This window comes from Miscanthus floridulus, chromosome 2 (genome assembly GCF_019320115.1).
Source record: "Miscanthus floridulus cultivar M001 chromosome 2, ASM1932011v1, whole genome shotgun sequence".
Classification (NCBI taxonomy): domain Eukaryota; kingdom Viridiplantae; phylum Streptophyta; class Magnoliopsida; order Poales; family Poaceae; genus Miscanthus; species Miscanthus floridulus.
Genome location: NC_089581.1, coordinates 58,844,292 through 58,861,867, shown reverse-complemented (window position 1 = coordinate 58,861,867; position 17,576 = coordinate 58,844,292). Strand labels below are relative to the sequence as shown.

General features: G+C 48.1%; 1 non-coding gene across 1 annotated transcript; it reads right to left on the bottom strand.

Moving 5' to 3' along the window:
• Positions 1 to 10,530: 10,530 nt before the first annotated feature.
• TRNAA-AGC (transfer RNA alanine (anticodon AGC)) lies at positions 10,531 to 10,603 on the bottom strand. Its single transcript has one exon. It is a non-coding gene; the product is annotated as a tRNA-Ala (tRNA).
• Between the last annotated feature and the right edge of the window lie 6,973 nt (positions 10,604 to 17,576).

The window sequence follows — 17,576 nt, the reverse complement described above, 5'->3', positions numbered from 1 at the left end:
TAGAGGAGGTATAAAGGATAGCAGCAGGATTAGGAGAAAAATTGTTAGATAATCTACTGCTTCCTTGTGTGAACACACAACAAGGGAAGGCGGCACTGAAAAGACCCCCTGCTGTGGTACTGTAGCCGCTATAGAGGTAGGCGTCGAACAGCTCACCTGTCGGACTGTAGCCACATGCAAGGGCAGGCGCCAGAGTTAGCCTTGCTGTGTTATCTAGTCACTGTACAGCATGGGAGTTGTATTAGGACTAGATGAATAGAGTTCTATATATAGTTTGCCACTGCAACTCAACAAAGAGAGTTCAGTTTTGCCATCTCCTATACAGGGCTCCGGCCAACGCTGGTGCTTGTACTGTGTGTATGCTCTGTTCTCCTTCTTCTTCTACCTCTAGCCATAGTATGTGTGGTCGGACAGCCTCTGTCGTGCTCGGCCGTTGTCGGCAAGACTGGTGAGTGGTCGACTCACCTGAGCCGGTGGTCTAGTGGGCCAACAATTCTCCTATGCCTCTTATGGGTGATGATGATTGAAAACCAAATTATTGGCTACATGTTTCTTAATGTTAATATATATCATTTTTTCCTAGCATGTTTTATAACAATTAACGTGGATCTCTGTTGGAGGCCTCCAATTTACAATATCAAGATGGCAACGGAATAGGTCAAAATCTAGCCATATCTGCTAGTCACATGGTTTTGATTTTTGACGGTCACAAAGGATTAAATATGCATCAATCAGGGGGTTCATTTGATGATCAGTTGCCGCTCTATGACCAGTTATTATCTGGTCATGGAGAGTAGTAATCATGAGAAAAAAAAATAGTCAGTTAGACTGTCATGCCATATGTTCTTGACACATCACCTGATAAACATTTTTGTTCTGGAATATGGCAACATCGGCGTATCATACACACATCCAGGGGTTACATGAAAAGTTCATGTCGGGTAATTCGGCTTTCCAAAATTGACACCCGAAAGTTGTCCTGAGAAACTAGTGGGAGAATCGGTCATGTTGTGGCGTGCGCAGAGTTCAGCACTCCTCAATCGCCTGCGCGAGGTCAGCAGAAGGCACTAAACCAAATGCATTGTGAAGTCACCGCAGGATCGTCACAAGAATGGCGTCATCCATTGCTCAAACTAGAACATCTGCGTCAGTTAACTTGCGATTTGTCATTTAAGCGCGCGGGTGGTGATTTGGTTTGCTTTTCACAGTCTGAATTGGATGAAATAACCAAGCAGTAGTGATAGGAGCAGATTTCAGTAATAGTTCGCTGGAGCAAGATGTGGATTTAGTTACTGAAGAAGTAGCAACTACAAACTGAATCTCTGATCTCTGGCCAATCTCTACTGAATTTACTGAACACAGGTGACACACGCAGAGAAATCGACTGAAACCCCTGCTAAGGATCAGATCAAATACTAAACTAACAACCAACTGCAGAGACTATATAGAAGATAGAAATAAAATGGGAGGCACAGTGTTATCTACACTTCTACAGGATAAACTACAATGCAGTTTTTTACGGTCGTGTCCTAGTCCTAGAGTTCGCTGATCGATTGATAAGGCCAGTTGGCACACCGGAGTCAAACCTGAAATTGCTTGGTATTTTCCTGCCGCGTCCGTTGGACTTTGGTGTCCTTGACTTGACCTGAAACTAGTGTTAGTACTACGTTTCGGCGCATTAACAGCTTTGAATTGCATATTGTTCTGTTTACTTCATGCATTTATACAAGTTAAGCAAGGAAGGAAATCTGGTTGAAAGATGATGTTAACGTATATGGTTACAACGATCTGAAATAACTTGATGTTAAGTTTAACACACACATGCAGCGCTAGATGAATTCTCGCACCCTCATCCGTATGTCTGAACGTGCTTGACATATACTCCTATGCCAGATTGCTTACCAATTCTTGCTCTGATCGGGACTATGCACAGCGCAGCAGTGACGTGACAGCAAGATCGAACTGGCTGGCGTTGTCATAAGCAGCCTACTGATGAAATAAACAAGGTACTGTGTGCCTGTCAAATAATGACGCACGCATAAACATTGCACAAATTGTCTGCTCAGCAACAAACAAACATACATATGCTAGCTGAATATATGATGAAGCCGGCGCGTATTTCGCAAGTTGTACTGACTGAAATCATTCGGCAGATGCTCAGTTTCCGAACCAGCAATAAACTGAAGAATCAGGTGGCGACCTGTGAATGTGATATTGTGATTGCCGGCAACAAGCAATCAATCAACAGGATCATGACCTGAAACGTTTCACATTTGTTTAGCGGCGATGGTGCAGGGCTGCCTCCCTTCCTGGAAATCTTAAATCTGCTGCCTGAAAATGAGCTGTGTATTTTTATGCCAAATTGCCAATCGATGCTAGATTTTTTGGGCAAGTTGGGAAGCTAGATTTTTTTATTTGTTCAGGTTCAGGACAAAGACACTTCAGACGATAGCAACAGGGTGAGTGCCAAAGCTCCATGTCAGTGGCGTTTTCAAGCTGGTTTACAGTTAACTTGATGCAGAGGAAATTTCCTCATTCGTTGCGCAGCTTCCGGAGCCTGCCCCTTACGCCATGCAAGTGAATGGTTACCAGTGAAGATGATATTGATATGATCGTAGCATTTGGAGTAACTCGGCATGCATAAATTTAGCCTAAAGCTAATGCAATATGAATGGTTTTGATCTAGTCATATTTAAGTCAAATGGTCCTGATTTCTTACACGCTGCATGGATTAAATATTGAGGCTAGATTAACCATGCAAGTACAGAGATTTTAAAGAGTCACATGGTTTTGGCATAATACTAGTAGCATAGACACAAAGCTTCAGTGATATTCAATTGGCCATTCAGGAGGATGGGGGTGAGTGACATCATAGGTGCATCACCACCTGACCCCGTTCGCTGGTCTGAATCTTGGCTGAAACTGGCTGAAAAACACTGTTCTGGCTGAATTGTTGTGGGAGAAAAAAAACTGTTCCGGCTGAAAAAACAAGCCGAATATGGGGTAAGCCGAACGGGCCTGTACAACTCTAAACTTTATGACACACTTCATTTCGTAACGCTTTCATACAACATGTTACTGACATTGACATGTCCAAATTGAATGGTGGCTTAAGATTGTGACTAGCACCAGCACTACACTTACTTCCATGCAACTAGCACTATTTGTAAATTTATTTATCCTCAAGGAGTTCTATATAACAGTAAATTCCCATGGTCAACTTAATGTACTGAAGAAAATCAATCTAGTGATACTCCGAGCGAGATCCATGGTTTATTTTAGTGGAGGGCAATTAGGTGCATACGCTTTTCGACACGTTGCCAGCAAAAGGTCAGAAACGGCCGCCAAATGAAATGCAAAGTAACCTAGGTTTCGTCATCTGAACTGCGTCATATATACTGCCGATGTGTGGGTCAAATGATCTTCTTCATCACGTCACTCAGATTATCAGATGTGAACGTCTGCAACTAAACCAACTTCAATCTGCATAGATAGACCTTTTCCTTTGGTAAACTGCAGGGACTAGACGTGGAAGTGGAAGGCACAGGTTACCTGCACTAAACTGCATGGCACTTGCACCGAGTTTGATTTGCAACTGCCAGAGTTGATTGGCCATGATTCAAATCTGCAACTGCTTGGTCTTTGCCTGCCGTGTCTTTGGTGTTGTTATACCCGTGGATACAAGTCAACCAAGAAAACTCATTCTGAGTAACCGAGTCAATTGTCGATACCAATATGATGTCTATTATCTAGTAAAAAATCTGAACATATGCTTGCATTTTTCGGCCCCTTCTATATGAAATGTATATCCAATATATTTATAAGTTCTTTCTTACCGAAATTTAAATTTCCATGTTGGTACATTATTTTCCTTTGGCTGTTTCTTAACAACTTCTTGTTCACTAGAAACAACATATCCAGAAAGAAGGAAGTAGAGGATTAGAATGCTGTTGGGTGATAGCAGAAATACAGAGATGTGATATATCACATATGCAAAGTTTGTGGACGAGGATTCAGTACAAGAATGAAATAACTAAGGAGCTGAGTTTGTCATGCCTTGTTGCTAGTTGCCACCGACTGTTTTTTTTTTCCTTCGACATTTGGATGCTAGTATTATTATTGGCTCATGAACAGCATATATGGTTTCATTCCGGAACGAAATCAGTCCGGTCTGACAGCTTCCATTCGTGCACGGTGCTGGATGAATTATGCTCGCTTGTCCGTCTAGAGACATGAATTTGGCGTAGTATATTTGTACGCACGTTTGCACTTCTCTTCTCCTTTTTTTGGAAATAAAAGGAAGGAGCTCTGTCGCTCAATTAAATAAGGGTAAAACGTTTGTACTTATCTGAGACTAAACACAGCACAGCAGAGACGACAACAGTAAAATATCACTGACGCTTTCCCAGTGGCCTTATCAACTACCAAAATATCTTCTCCAAACATGAAGCCAAAAAAGAACATATGATGAAGCCGGCTTACATATATATATATATTTCTCAAATCATCGAGAAGCTAGATATTTAAGGCCTCGACAGGGCAATAAACTGAGAGAGTTAGTTGGTGACCTTGCCATGCAAATTGCCAGATTGGACGATGTGATTGAATCGGCAACCAATTAATCGACAGCAACATGATCGACCTGAAACATTTGTTTAGCAGCAATGGGGCAGGCCTGCCTCTCTTCCTGAAAATCTTCAATCTGACGCTTGAAAACGAGGAGTATATATAATTTATTTCTGAGGGACGAAATTTGCCGGTGCTCTCTGGCCAAGCTGCGAAGTCATGTTATTTCATTTGTGTAAACCAAAGCCACTGCTTGAGTACCGGAGCTTGATGTCGATGGTGTTTTTATTATGATTTATATACTTCTTGCAGGGGAAACTTTTCTCATTGGCTGCCGAGATTGCGGTGCCGGAGTAGAATTATATATGTAGCTGATGTGATATGATCACGAGTGAAGATACATTCTCTTAGTTTCAAAATGTAAGTCTTTTTAGTTTAGTTTGAAGTCAAACTTTTCAACTTTTATTAAGATCATAGAAAATCTACAAACATCTACAATTAAATTAGTTTCATTAAATTCATCATAAAGTATGTTGTTAATATATATTTTTCTAGAAACAGGTTTAAATTTAGATATTTAACTTATGACAAAATCAAAATGATTTACTCCCTCCATCCCAAAAAATAATATAATCCTCACTTTTGAGACGTCAAATAAATTTAAATTTGAGTAAATTTAAAAAAAAGTTACTAACATCTATGATACCGAAGTAATAGATTAATTATGAAATATATTTCTACAATAAACATATTTGGATACATAAATTTTGATAATAATTTCTACATATTTATTAAAAAAACTTTAAAAAAAGTTTGATTTGGTTGAGACCAAAATTACATTCTTTCCATTCTAAATAAATAGAGTGAACAATTTAGTAGGGACTTGGGTCTTCTCGATAAGTATACATGCAGGAAACTTGAGTAACTGAACATCGTGTTACTCAAGGTACCTAGTACCTTGATCAGCTTGAGCTAATGAAGCGGTTTGAGCATAGTTCAGTTGGTTAGGTAATATGGGTGCTCGAAATTTTTTTAGATTTCTTGTAGGATTTAACGGTACTACTATCTTTTAGTGATAGTGACATGTCTGAGCATGTGTGCATGCACTAGGTTTTAGGGAGGGGGAGCTTTAGCTAATGAAAAAAACCTAATGTTGATGGCCATCGGTTCTCGTAAAAAAAGTTACAAAATATTGATGGCCTTCCCTCAATGCCTGTATGCTAGGACCCGTTTGTATCACATGAATTGAAATCAATATTTAGAAAGTGTTTCTCATTTTATTGTTAAATTACTTTTCAATTTCTCTCAGTTCTTGGAAACTAAAGAGGGCCTAAGAGATTTGCCTATCCAACTCATAGAGCCATAGAGGTGAATGTATATGTGTATATGAGTGTGTGCATACTAGGTTTCGGCAATGGAAACTTAAGCTAATAAAAAGACTTAACATTGATGTTCTCGCAGAGAAAAGCTAGTACAACATATTGATTTTTTTTTTATAGAAAATAATACAAAATATTGATGGCCTTCCCTCGTTGCCCTGTATGCTAATTTACATGGGCTTTTGCAGGCTCGGGTTGCCAGCATGGACCCCCATTGATAAGTTACAAGATCTCTTGGGCTGAGTTTCGAATTACAAGATCTCATAAGTCGGTCGTCCTTTTTCCAAAATTTTGTCCCCGTCTCCTTATACCGTTCAATCGAACAAGAAAGTTCCCTAAAAATGTTATAAGAGGTCATCTATACTCTATCTATAGGATAGGAAGTCCCGAACTCCTCTAAATTTGTGTTCACGTTTTCGAAATTTCGAGCGACCGTGGTGCAGAGTACAGAGTACAGAGCACATCAGCACAGACACCAGAGCACCCGTTTTGTACCGTCGATGACTTAATGCTACCGTAAAAACGTATAGTAACTCTAGTGATAGATGCTTCAGATCTTCAAGAACATGCTTGGCCACATACTGCTGAGATCTGATGATGCACCCAAACATCTGTGTCTGAAGAGTCAGCAGTTTAACAATTGTTTCAGTTTAGACTACATGCACCCAAACGTTCTCTCTTGCGTCTACATGGGACATGATCTGAATTTGAGTTTTGCTCTGAACTTTGTTTCATGTTTCAGAAGTACGTGGGGTGTCCAAATGCCAAAAAATTCGACCATAGAAATGCATTTGCAAACTGATTTCTACATTTCAAGTGAGCAGATTGCCCCCTTCTGTTTAGGAGACTGTTAACCATTGCTGCCCGGGCTGCGGTGCCTGCGTGACAAGAATTTCAACAAAAAGAAAACTCAAAAACATCCCTTCTTCGCTGCAAGTTAACTGCTTCAGGTTACCATCATTGGCCCCATCAAGAATTTGTGGCATCTCTATATCTCAAGTCTACTTTAAGTTTGGATGATGATATGACGAGTCCAAAAAGCAGAGGCTCGTCTACTCCGGTCCTCCCAGACCGCGGACAGAGATTCAAAAAAGTGATGCTGCTCCATGACAGTAACACACACAGATAGTACGAGTACTCCTAGGCATTAGGACATGCGCATCCAGACAGGAGCGCAACTGTCAGTACTACATGCATTTCCATAATGCCGAGTTGGCTTGGCTGGTTGTGAAAAAGAGAGAGACAGACAGAGAGAAAGAGAGCAGCGGGTCCCAAGCTTTATCCTGATTCCTGAAGCAACAGCAGCTGTCCCTAGGCGACAGGAGAGCCGCGGATCTTGCAGTATTGCGTGCATGCCGATGCCGGCCGTCGTTTTCCGTTCTCTGCTCCGGGGGCAAAAACTGAAAACGAACTTGGAATAATCGTACAATCTCCTCTGAAGTCTGAACCTGCACTCAGGAAAAGAGGGGCGGTTTCTGAACTAAAGAAAAGTCGAGCTTCTGAAACTTTATTAATGCTGCGAAGGAAGGCTATATTGCTTGCGAGCGTGGGTTGGCCGCCGCACAAAAAAACGAGAGTGCTGGCGCTCGGACGTTTAGCGCGCGTCTCTTTTCTAGTTCCGCACCGCACGCTACTAGCACGTCCCTGGCGACGCGCGCAAGGAGCAGACCCGCTTGTGATGGTACGAGGTGGGGGCAGCAGCATGGACCGACGCCGCAGCCCTGAGATCGCGCGCTCACGCGAACTGCCGCTGCTTCGTCTTCTTCGAACGAAGAGCCCCGCTAACACTGACAAACCCGCGACCCACGATGCCTACGAAGAGCTCGCTAGCCTCTGTGTCGCACGAGTCCGCACGCCCCCAGATCGCCCCGCTGCCCGTCGCGTCCGCCCCACGCCCACGACGCGCATGCTGCATGCCTAACGCCCCCATCGCCACAGCACCCCCACGTTCGCCACCCTCAGCACCTCCGCCCGTTAGGCCCCGGCGAACCACGCGCCCCCGTCCGTCCTGGCTCGCCCCTCCGCGCCCGAACAACATAGAAAGCTGGAGAAAAACACGTGCAACAACACGAAAACAACTACTACAACATTAGGCTGAAGCAGCTGAAACACTATGAAACATATATATTGCAACAAACAAGGAGCAACAGCTGCAACATTGGGATAAAGCAGTTGAAACACCATGAACATATTATTGCAACAACAAGGAACAACAGCTGAAACATTAGGCTGAAGCAGTTGAAACACCATGAACATATTATTGCAACAACACCGAACTAACTGCTGCAACAATAGGTTGAAGGAGACGAAACATTTAAAACATATTATTGCAACACTGGTGTGAAGCATATAAAACAACGCTCGAAATAAAAACAGTTGCAACAACATGGAACAACTGCTGCAACATGAGATTGAAGCAACTAAAACATACTGCAACATCTCAAGCCGTACTACTGCAACATCGCAAAAACATCTATTGCAACAACCTGAAAAAAATCTCATTGTAACATTCGAAATCATCTGTTGCAACATCAAAAAAATCATGGCAACACGTCGAGATCTGACCCCGAGAGCTCGCCGGAATCCTAGCCACTGTCGCATCCCTTAGATCCAGAGGAGGAGGAGGAGGAGGAGGAGGGCTCAGATCCAGAGAAGGAGGTGGAGAAAGGATGGCTCAGATCCAGAGAAGGACCCACCTACCTCGTCGGAAGCCGCCGCCGTTGCCCTCTTCTCCGGTGGCATGGAGGTCACGGAGGTCGCGGAGGGAGGGAGGGCGCGACGGGCGGGCAGCGCACGGCTCGGGCAGGGCGGCGCCATGAGCAGCTCGGGAGGGAGCGGCGGCGAGCGTCTCCGTATGGAGCGGACTGAGCGACGTGGGGCAGGTGGATGAGGATAAGGCGAGGGGAGCGAGTGAAAAAGCGTGAGCCGCATCCAGAGGCACAAAAAAGGGAAATCGAAGGACACGCTGCTAGCTCAGAGGTGGCCATTACTAGTACAGTACTGCGAGTGGAGTGACCGAGTAGCGAGTGCACAGTCCTTGTGCCTAGTAAATGGCATTGCGTGCACATGGTCTGGTGGCGGCGACTCGTACGCACTCCTACAGCCGGAGCAGGCAGGATAAGGCGGCGAATTGATGAGATGAAGGATCCTTCCTGGCGGCTGGCCCCCGTCCGGCCGGACTTCAATTCGTTCTCCGATCGAAGCCGGATATGGGGCCGTCGTCAGTGCCGCTCGATCGGTGCCTGCCGCCGCTGTTGGCTGTCGCTGGTGCACGCACGTGTCCATGGCCGGTACCGTAGCCTGCCGGACGTTCGTGGGGGATAGGCCGGGGAGGCGGGAGGGCCGCCGCCATGCATGTGCGCCTGTGCCTGTGTACACGGATGATCCGATCAGCGGCACGATGCATTGTTGTAACCAATCAATTCAGCAGCATCGATCTGTTGCATCATCCGCCCGAACTACTCCATCCTTTCCCAAGGAAGCGTGAACCTCACTTTTTTGAAGAGTACGTCGATATCATTTCAAAACTAACAAGAATTGATCATAATAAAGGGCACCAAGACATCAAGGAATGCTTCAAAGCAGTAGGAAAGAGATAAGTCTTAGAGCATTTGTAACAATCTATCTAGAAGGTTGCTGACATCGTACGTAAGGTAGCTGACGTGAAAGAGAGAAGACCAAAGAAACTCGATTAGTGATGAATTCCTCGTGAGAGGATTATTTGTACACCCCTAAGGTACCTCTGCTTCCCTGTCTCCACCCATCTAATACATCTTGTCCATGTGGTTATAAGGGAAAAGGTTGGGGTGCACTCCTCTATATATGCACTCCCATGTTCTGACCAGTAAGCTCTAGTAGTACTAGATCATATGTTTAGCTAGATACGTATAAAAAATTACATTTTAACATTACTTAGGTGTGTTCATTTCATAACTTCAATAGCAAATCATAGCAACATATATATGTAGATCGACCATTTCCGCTTCAAAATAGCGTAGACTAGGAATACAGAACATGGAGACACAAAAGAAGCTAGCAGATGGTACATTTGATTTAGCTAAACGGAGAAGGGCCATGAGCTACCAAAGCAAACAGGTTAGCTTTTATTCATATGATGAGAGATTAGCCTAGAATTCATCGGCAACAACAAAAAAAGAAATAGAGAATGGTGACTTCAGAAGTGGAGGAAAAAAATTGTGCCGAGTATATATACCTTAAAAAAAGTTCACGTCGTGCAGGGCAAAAAACAAACAAAAAAAAAAGAACAGAAACAAGCTCACGTCTTGCAGGGGAAAAACACACAAAAAAAAAGGAAAAACCAGAAAGAAAAAAAATTCAAAATGGAAAACCAGAAAGAAGCTCTCCTCTTGCAGGAATAAAAAAGACAAAAAATCAAAATGAAAAAAAAACATAAAAAAATGGAAAACCCGGAAAGAAAAAAAAAATCAAAATGGTAAACCAGAAAGAAGCTCACGTCTTGCATGAATAAAAAGGAAAAAAAATCAAAATGAAAAAAAATGGAAAACCAGATAGAAGCTCACGTCTTGCACGGAAAAGAAAGACAAAAAATCAAAATGAAAAAAAATGGAGATGCGGGGTATCGATCCCCGTACCTCTCGCATGCTAAGCGAGCGCTCTACCATCTGAGCTACATCCCCTGTCTGTCCACGTCATTTTTGTCTCTTTATTTATATATAACTTACCACGGTACTCACCCCCTCCACCCTCCGCCTTTGCGTGCATGCACGCTGGTCGCTGGCAGCGGACAGATCGATGGGGTCACTGACTCACTGCCGGCCGCGGCACTGTTCGATGGAAGCCTCACGTCCGCATCATCGTCTCTTTCCAACCAAGACATTGGCACGTACAGCACACCCAGGACGACGATCGCCTGCGCTAGCTCCTGCAACTGAAGGCCCAGACCAGAGGAGATCGACGCGGACGGATCAACGGGCGCGCCGAAACGTACCCATCGAATCCCCATCTATCATATCATGGAGGGGAGCTGGAAGAAGGACCGCGCGCACGAGATCGATGAGGGGAAGAGTGTATGCATGGCAGATCAAAGCAGCCCGGCCGGCCGGCCTCGTCATGTCGATCGATCCCCACATCTATCGATTGAGCCCATGCATGTATAGCTAGGTAGGTGGCAAGCTAGTAGGGCGTCGATCTAGCAGCTCGCTTGTCCGGCTGGCCTCCTAACTTAATGGGTCCACGCCCATGCATGCGCGTCACCTGCTTCATGTGTGACTGTGCGAGTTGTGCCCTTGTGCATCGAGCAGATGTCAACTCTCGTGCCCCTCCCCTGGCCGTTTCTCGCCTTTGAGGAAGTTTACACATCAGTTCTCTGCCGTCTGCGCAAAGGGCGCGCCTGGTGGCTGATGCGGTGGTGCCGCCTGCCGGGCAGCAAGCATCAACCGATCAGCGAGCCCTGCTCGGTTTAGGTCGCGCGGGCCCGCAAGCCTTGGTAGTACCAGCGGCCCAGCCCACCCGCCACAGATCAACAGAAACCGGGCCCCACGCCGGGCCGGACCAAGATCAGCGCCGGGGCCCGTGTGTCCGGACGCGTGCGCGGGTCCGTCCGTGCCTCGCGTCTCGGCGGCAACCTCGAGTGGGACCAGCACGCGCTCCCTTCGTGTCTGCTCGCCACGCCGGGTGAATGCGGATGGGCGCTGCTCGTACTCCCCGCTGCAGCTGCACGGCCGGACACGCATCATGCATCCGCGCCGCGGGAGTCCATACCGGATGTGGCCCCTGCGCCTTTAACCTGTAGGAGTACGTGGCCACATGAACCATCCTCATCATAAAGCGCCACACACACGATCATTTCTGTTTATTTTAACTAAACAAATCAATCATCTTTTCAACGCCAAAATGTAACCAGTTAAGGTAACTTGCATCATTGTTTGGGTGGGAATCGTGCATCAGAAGCGTGTTTGTAATGAACGAACAAATCTGCCCCCTGCTGCATATTGCACTGTTTTTTTGGCCGCATGGTAAAAGCTTGCTGCAGAAATAACCCAGAGTAAAGATGACCATTCGGGCCACCCGGCCCGGGCCTGGGCCAGACACAGCCCGAAAAGCATGGCCTTTTTAACAGGCCAGATCGGCCCGAGGCCGCATCAGCAGGGGGAGGGAGAGAGGACGGAGGACGGAGGACGAGGTCCTAAGATCGGCTACGTGCTCCAACAGCGGCGGCGGCGGCGGTAGTGGGTGGCCATGAGGGCAGGAGGCCCGTCTCCCGCATCACGCGTGGGGAGAAGCGGGGTGCGAGTGCGGCCGTGCAGACCGGGTTATCCCGAAGCCCGTAACCATAGCCCAAGAGAGAGAGAGAGAGAGAGATAGCGAGGCGGGGGAGGGGAGGCCGTCGGCGCGAGCTACTCGAGTCGCGGGAGGTGGCGGGCTGGCGGCTACCGCCGGATCCGGCGGTAGGAGCCAGGAGGAGGATGGAGGAGGCCGGATCCATGGAGGATGGAGGAGGCCGCCCGCTCGACGCTACTGCTGCTGTCGAGCTCGACACCGCGCGCAACAGCGCTCGACACTGCGTCACTGCCGCCGTCGGGAGGCCATGAGGGAGCGAGAGGCCGTCCCCGCCGCATCGCGGGAGGAAGACAAGGCTACAAGCGAGTGAAGGGCACATCACGGGAAGAAGACGAGCGAGTGAGGGGGCACATCATGGGGAGGCCGTGACTCCGCGAGTGCGGTTGCGGGCTTGCGGCGTGGGGGAGGGGACTGCGTGGGGCGGCGGGGAGGGGGAGGGGAATTAGGGTTTGGGGGTGGGGCTGCGCGGGGGAGAGCCACGGCTGCGCTAGGCGTGCGGGCGTGCGGCTTATATATGAGGAGGGGGGAGGCGGGGACGGTGGGCCGGCCGCGCTAGGCCGCAGGGAAGGGAGGAGTGAGGAGGGGGAGGGGGGAGGCCGGGCCGCTGCCGGGCCGACCGACGCAGGGCGGGCCGTGCCGTGCCAGCCCACGGGCCTGAGCAGCGGCCCAGGCACGGCCTGCTCCCTCGGGCCGAGCCAGCCTGGACCCGCACGTCACCGGGCCATGCGTGCCCGTGTCAGGCTAAAAAAGCGGGCTTCATGTCGTGCCGTCGTGCCTCGGGCTTTATGGACATTTATAACCCAGAGTAGACAAGATTGCAGAAAGCCGGGCAGAAACGACTTGTGTGAGCATGGATGTTCTCCGTGTGATGTGATCTGGATCCAACATCACAGAGCTACTAGCTAGGGCCCTGTTCGCTTGAGCTTATCAACCAGAATTAGTCCTACTTTTCTGTCATGGAACCGTGTTTTTCTCTCACAACAAATCAGCCCTACAAATCAGCCGCAGCAGCAATAAGTTCTGTCGAACAAGACCTAGGACAGTGTCTTCGCATGAGAAAAAAGACATTTCAACACCTTTAGGCCTCATTCGTTTGCTGTGAATTCAATACCAGAGCATATTTCTTCCAGTCCAGGAATGAGTGGGTACGTGCCTATCACTCATTCTCTTCCTGTAACTATTCCCTGCCTATAACTATTCTATGCTTCAACCATCTGCTGTTCGGTTTGCCAGAGATCCAAAACAGGTATTACTTGGGGCACTAAACCAGCTAGGACAAGTGTTGGAGTGTTGCAAACACATCTCATGAAATACATTGCAAATACATTGCAGAAACAGCAAAAACATGCTCTCATCAATTGCAGCAAAATGAAATAAATAAAATCTCCCATGTTTTGGGGTTCTTGATATGTAAGTCTCTCATAATGTGCATCCACAGATCAAGGACATGCTATCTAGTGCTAAAAGTGACAAGAGGTGCACCAAAAGACTGTCATGATCCACTCATGAAATTACAATCTTTCATCATACAAACCATCACAAAGTGCACAAATCCAAATGTTTGTATGAGGAAAGATTGTAATAACTAGTCTAAGCCTACTCAAGTGTCTAGGTACTTTTTCCAATCCAATGTTTCATGATCATTGCCTCCTCCCTGAAAATGACAGCAATGTTTTTTATAAATTACTGAATAATTGAACGAAAATGACTCACAACGTAGTCAACCTGTCGGTGCAGAAAGTGACCAAAACGTAAATATATATAGTTTTGCCGTACGTTGTGATCGGATGTGGCCTAGCACTCAATGACACAGGGCTTATACTGGTTTAGGCAACGTGCCCTACGTCTAGTTTGAGTTAGTCGGTGACTTTATTCCTGAGCCCAGGTGCTTGAAGTTTGTTATGGGTTTACAAACAGAAGGGAGAAAGATGGGGGGTACAAGAGGCCCAGTCGGATTTTGGTCTGAAGGGCCAAGAGTGACAAGAGCTCCCGCGTGCGCTGAGTATTCGAGCGTGTGCTCAAGGTTTGAACCAGGTGGTTCTATTGTTGTGTGTTGAATCGATATAAGTGAACTGATTCTCCCCTTTGGGAGAGAGTGCACCCCATTTTATAGATGAAGGGGATGGCCTTACAAGTGAGAGATAGAGAGTGTGTACGTATGCTAAGTCTCGTTGCCCACGCCGTCGGGTACAAGATGATTGTAGGCACCCATAACACTGTTAATGTCAGATGCATATGGGACATTGTGTTGTCTTCTTCTGGTATAGCAGACGTTGGTGCCTGCCATACTGTTGATGCCTAGAGGCATGCAAGGGGTTTTACCGTGCTCGTCTGGTATGGGAGTTTGCGGGCGCCCACAACACTGTAGGGCAAATGTCAGCACCAACAACACTGCTTGGGTTCTTACATGCCTGGAAGGTTGCAGAGCACTCTTCTCACATGTCCTGTCGGTACTGTCCTTTAGGTGTATAGGGTACGGTCCTCGGTATTGCGGTTGACTTAAGTGCCCTGCCTTACTTGCTCCGTCCGTTTCTAGGTCCTCAATGAGCGGGCATCCCCGGTCGATTAGTCCCAGTTGGCTCCGACTACGCCAGTCGGTGAAGAGCTGCAAGCAGGGGTTCGGTGTGTCCTAGGTCGGAGACGCGGGTCGGAGTTCAGAAGCGGTGTTTGGCCAGGCCTTCTGGTCGGAGAGGCGAGCCAGAGTCAGAAGCGAGCGTTGTTCCTCCTTAGTGAGGCCTTCCGATCGAAGATTGGATCACCCTTCTGGCCTATCGTTTAGGTGTTTGGGCCAGCCCAGGAGTTTGCGCGTCGTTCGCAATGTCGTCTTCTAGGCCAAGCTTTTGCTAGGAAGCCGGTATAAGCCGGTATATGAGGGACCCTAGGTTTATGAACCTGACAGGAGCCCCTGAGCCCCCAGATGATTCGGGTAGAATCATCTGGGTGATTTTTATCTTGACAGCGGGTGTGCGTGAGCGCACCCATAGGTGTAGCCCCCGAGCCCTCGGGCGATTTGGGTAGAATCGTCTAGGGGGGTTTTGTGTTGCCAGCGGGGGAAGTTTTGTTTCATCAGCGGGTGCATGCGAGCTCACCCGTAGGTGTAGCCCCCGAGCCCCTAGGCGATTCGATAGAATCGTCTGGGGGTTTTGTCAGCGGGCGTGAGTGTGTGCACTTTGGTGGGCGTAGCCTCTCTTTTCTAGTTTCTAGCCCATCGTTTCCAGGAGCATGGTCCTAGGCTTTTGGTCATGGCCGAGGGACTGGGCGAGACGAAGTTTCATCTATTGGGGCACCAGGTGTGCTGAGGGTTTGGGCCAATCAGAGTTGCGGATCCAGGGATCAGGCGAGTTGGAGTCGGTAACCAAGGCGTCGGGCGTGCCAAGGGATTGGACGAGATGAACTCATGGATCCAGGCGTCGGGCGCGCTGGGGGATCGAGCGAGTCAGAGTCATGGACCCAGGTGTAGCCGAGGTGTTTGGGTGTCTTGACCCCCTAAGCCCTGTTGGGCTTGGTAGGGGTCGGTTGAGTTTTGTGCATTACCCTATCCATGGTTTCTCACAACCAGAGGGACTGAGCTAATGTCGCTTGCCTTGATGGCTCGAGTGACGCACTCGATGAGCTCGCTAACTGGCATGTTCGAGTAAAGTCTGGGTCTATCGTTTGTGATAGGGTCGACATAGCCCTCATGTGTCACTCCACTGCTCCTTAACCCGCAACCTGGCAAATGCCTGGGTTGTTCCAGAGACCAACCTAGGTGGCCCGCTGGCCTCCCCTCGATGGAGATTCTATGGGTTTGGCTCGAGGTTAGGATCGAACGAGAAGGTTGAGATGACCCTATCTGCTTCAGGGCAGACTAGGCGAGGGCCGCTCGGGGCTCATCTGTGTTTTCTCCCCTGGCTCTATTTGACACGAGGCAGCCTCGAGCCCTTCATGGGCTAGCCTTCGAACCCCGGTCGGTCGTTGCTCATGTTGAATGAGGCAACTACCGCTTTGTGACACAACATGGAGCGTTGTGATACATTTAACTACATATGCGATGCTTTTGGATGTATGGAATGAATGAATGCATGCATGGATGAATGAATGTTCATATAAAGAAATAGTGGGGGTTGATAATGTTACCTTGATGACTCAAGTGACAAGGTTTGAGGAGCTCCTATCGGATATGTCCAACTAAGATCCATGCTCATTGTTCATGATGGAGTCGGCATGGCCCACATGGGGCATCCCCCTGCTCCTTAGCTGTCTCTCGGTGTTCGCCTAAGCCATCCGATTTGACTCGGGAAGCCCGTTGGTCTGTCCTAACAGAGATTCCATTGTTGGGCCTTTCTAAGTCCCATCTAGGAAGGCGGAGGGCCACCTACGCATAGTGGTGCCTTGTTTCTTGCACCCAGCATACGGTAGTAGTGGGCCATACCCAGGCCACGTCCCGTCTGACCAGGCGCCATTCCGTCGAGCTAGGTGCGTCCCATTGATCAGGGCACGTCCCATTGTATCCCATCCACATTGAATGGGGGAAGGGAGAGGGTTCTTCACCCTCGTTGTTTCACCCTTTTCCCCAATCTCTGCGCCTTTCCCAACTATTGTGCCTCTTTCTTTAAGTAGGGGAAGGGAGAGGGCTTCCATTCCATTCCTTCGCCTATTCCTCATCTGCCACCTCTTCTCCTTCTTCCTTCTCGCCAAGAGCTTTTGAGTGCCGTGGTGGTTCCTAGGAGAGAAAAGGGGAGAGCGAGGGAGAGGAGAAAACTCACAGATCCATTTGCGAACCTAGAGCGCAATGTCGAGCTAGAGGTCATTCGTCATGAGGGAGTCAGTGCAGGCTACCTTCGTCGAGAAGGGGTTTCTGCCGCCGAAGGGTGGTGCACTGGAGGGCTCCTATGGGGAGAATTTCTCGCAACCTTGGGCCGACGAGGTTGTTTCCTTCCTCACCTTTCATGAGCGTGGGTTAGGATACCCCACGCACTGGTTCCTATGCTAGCTCCTCAATGAGTGGGGCCTAGAGCTGTAGCACCTCAATCCGACTGGGGTGCTGCATATCGCTGGCTTTGTTACCATGTGCGAGGCCTTCCTTAGGATGGAGCTGCACGTGGACTTCTTTCGACGGATATTCTCTAGGCAAGCTTTGTCGGAGGGAAAGCCGCTCATGATTGCGTCAGTGGGGGGCTTCGTGCTATAGAAGACACTGAGTGTGTTGGGCTCATACCCCATGTACACCCCCTGTGATTCTAATCGGGGATGGCATGGGGAATGGTTCTACATCAGGAACTCGGCAGAGGCACCGTTCGTGCCTTTTACCGATAGGAGGCCAGAGAGGTA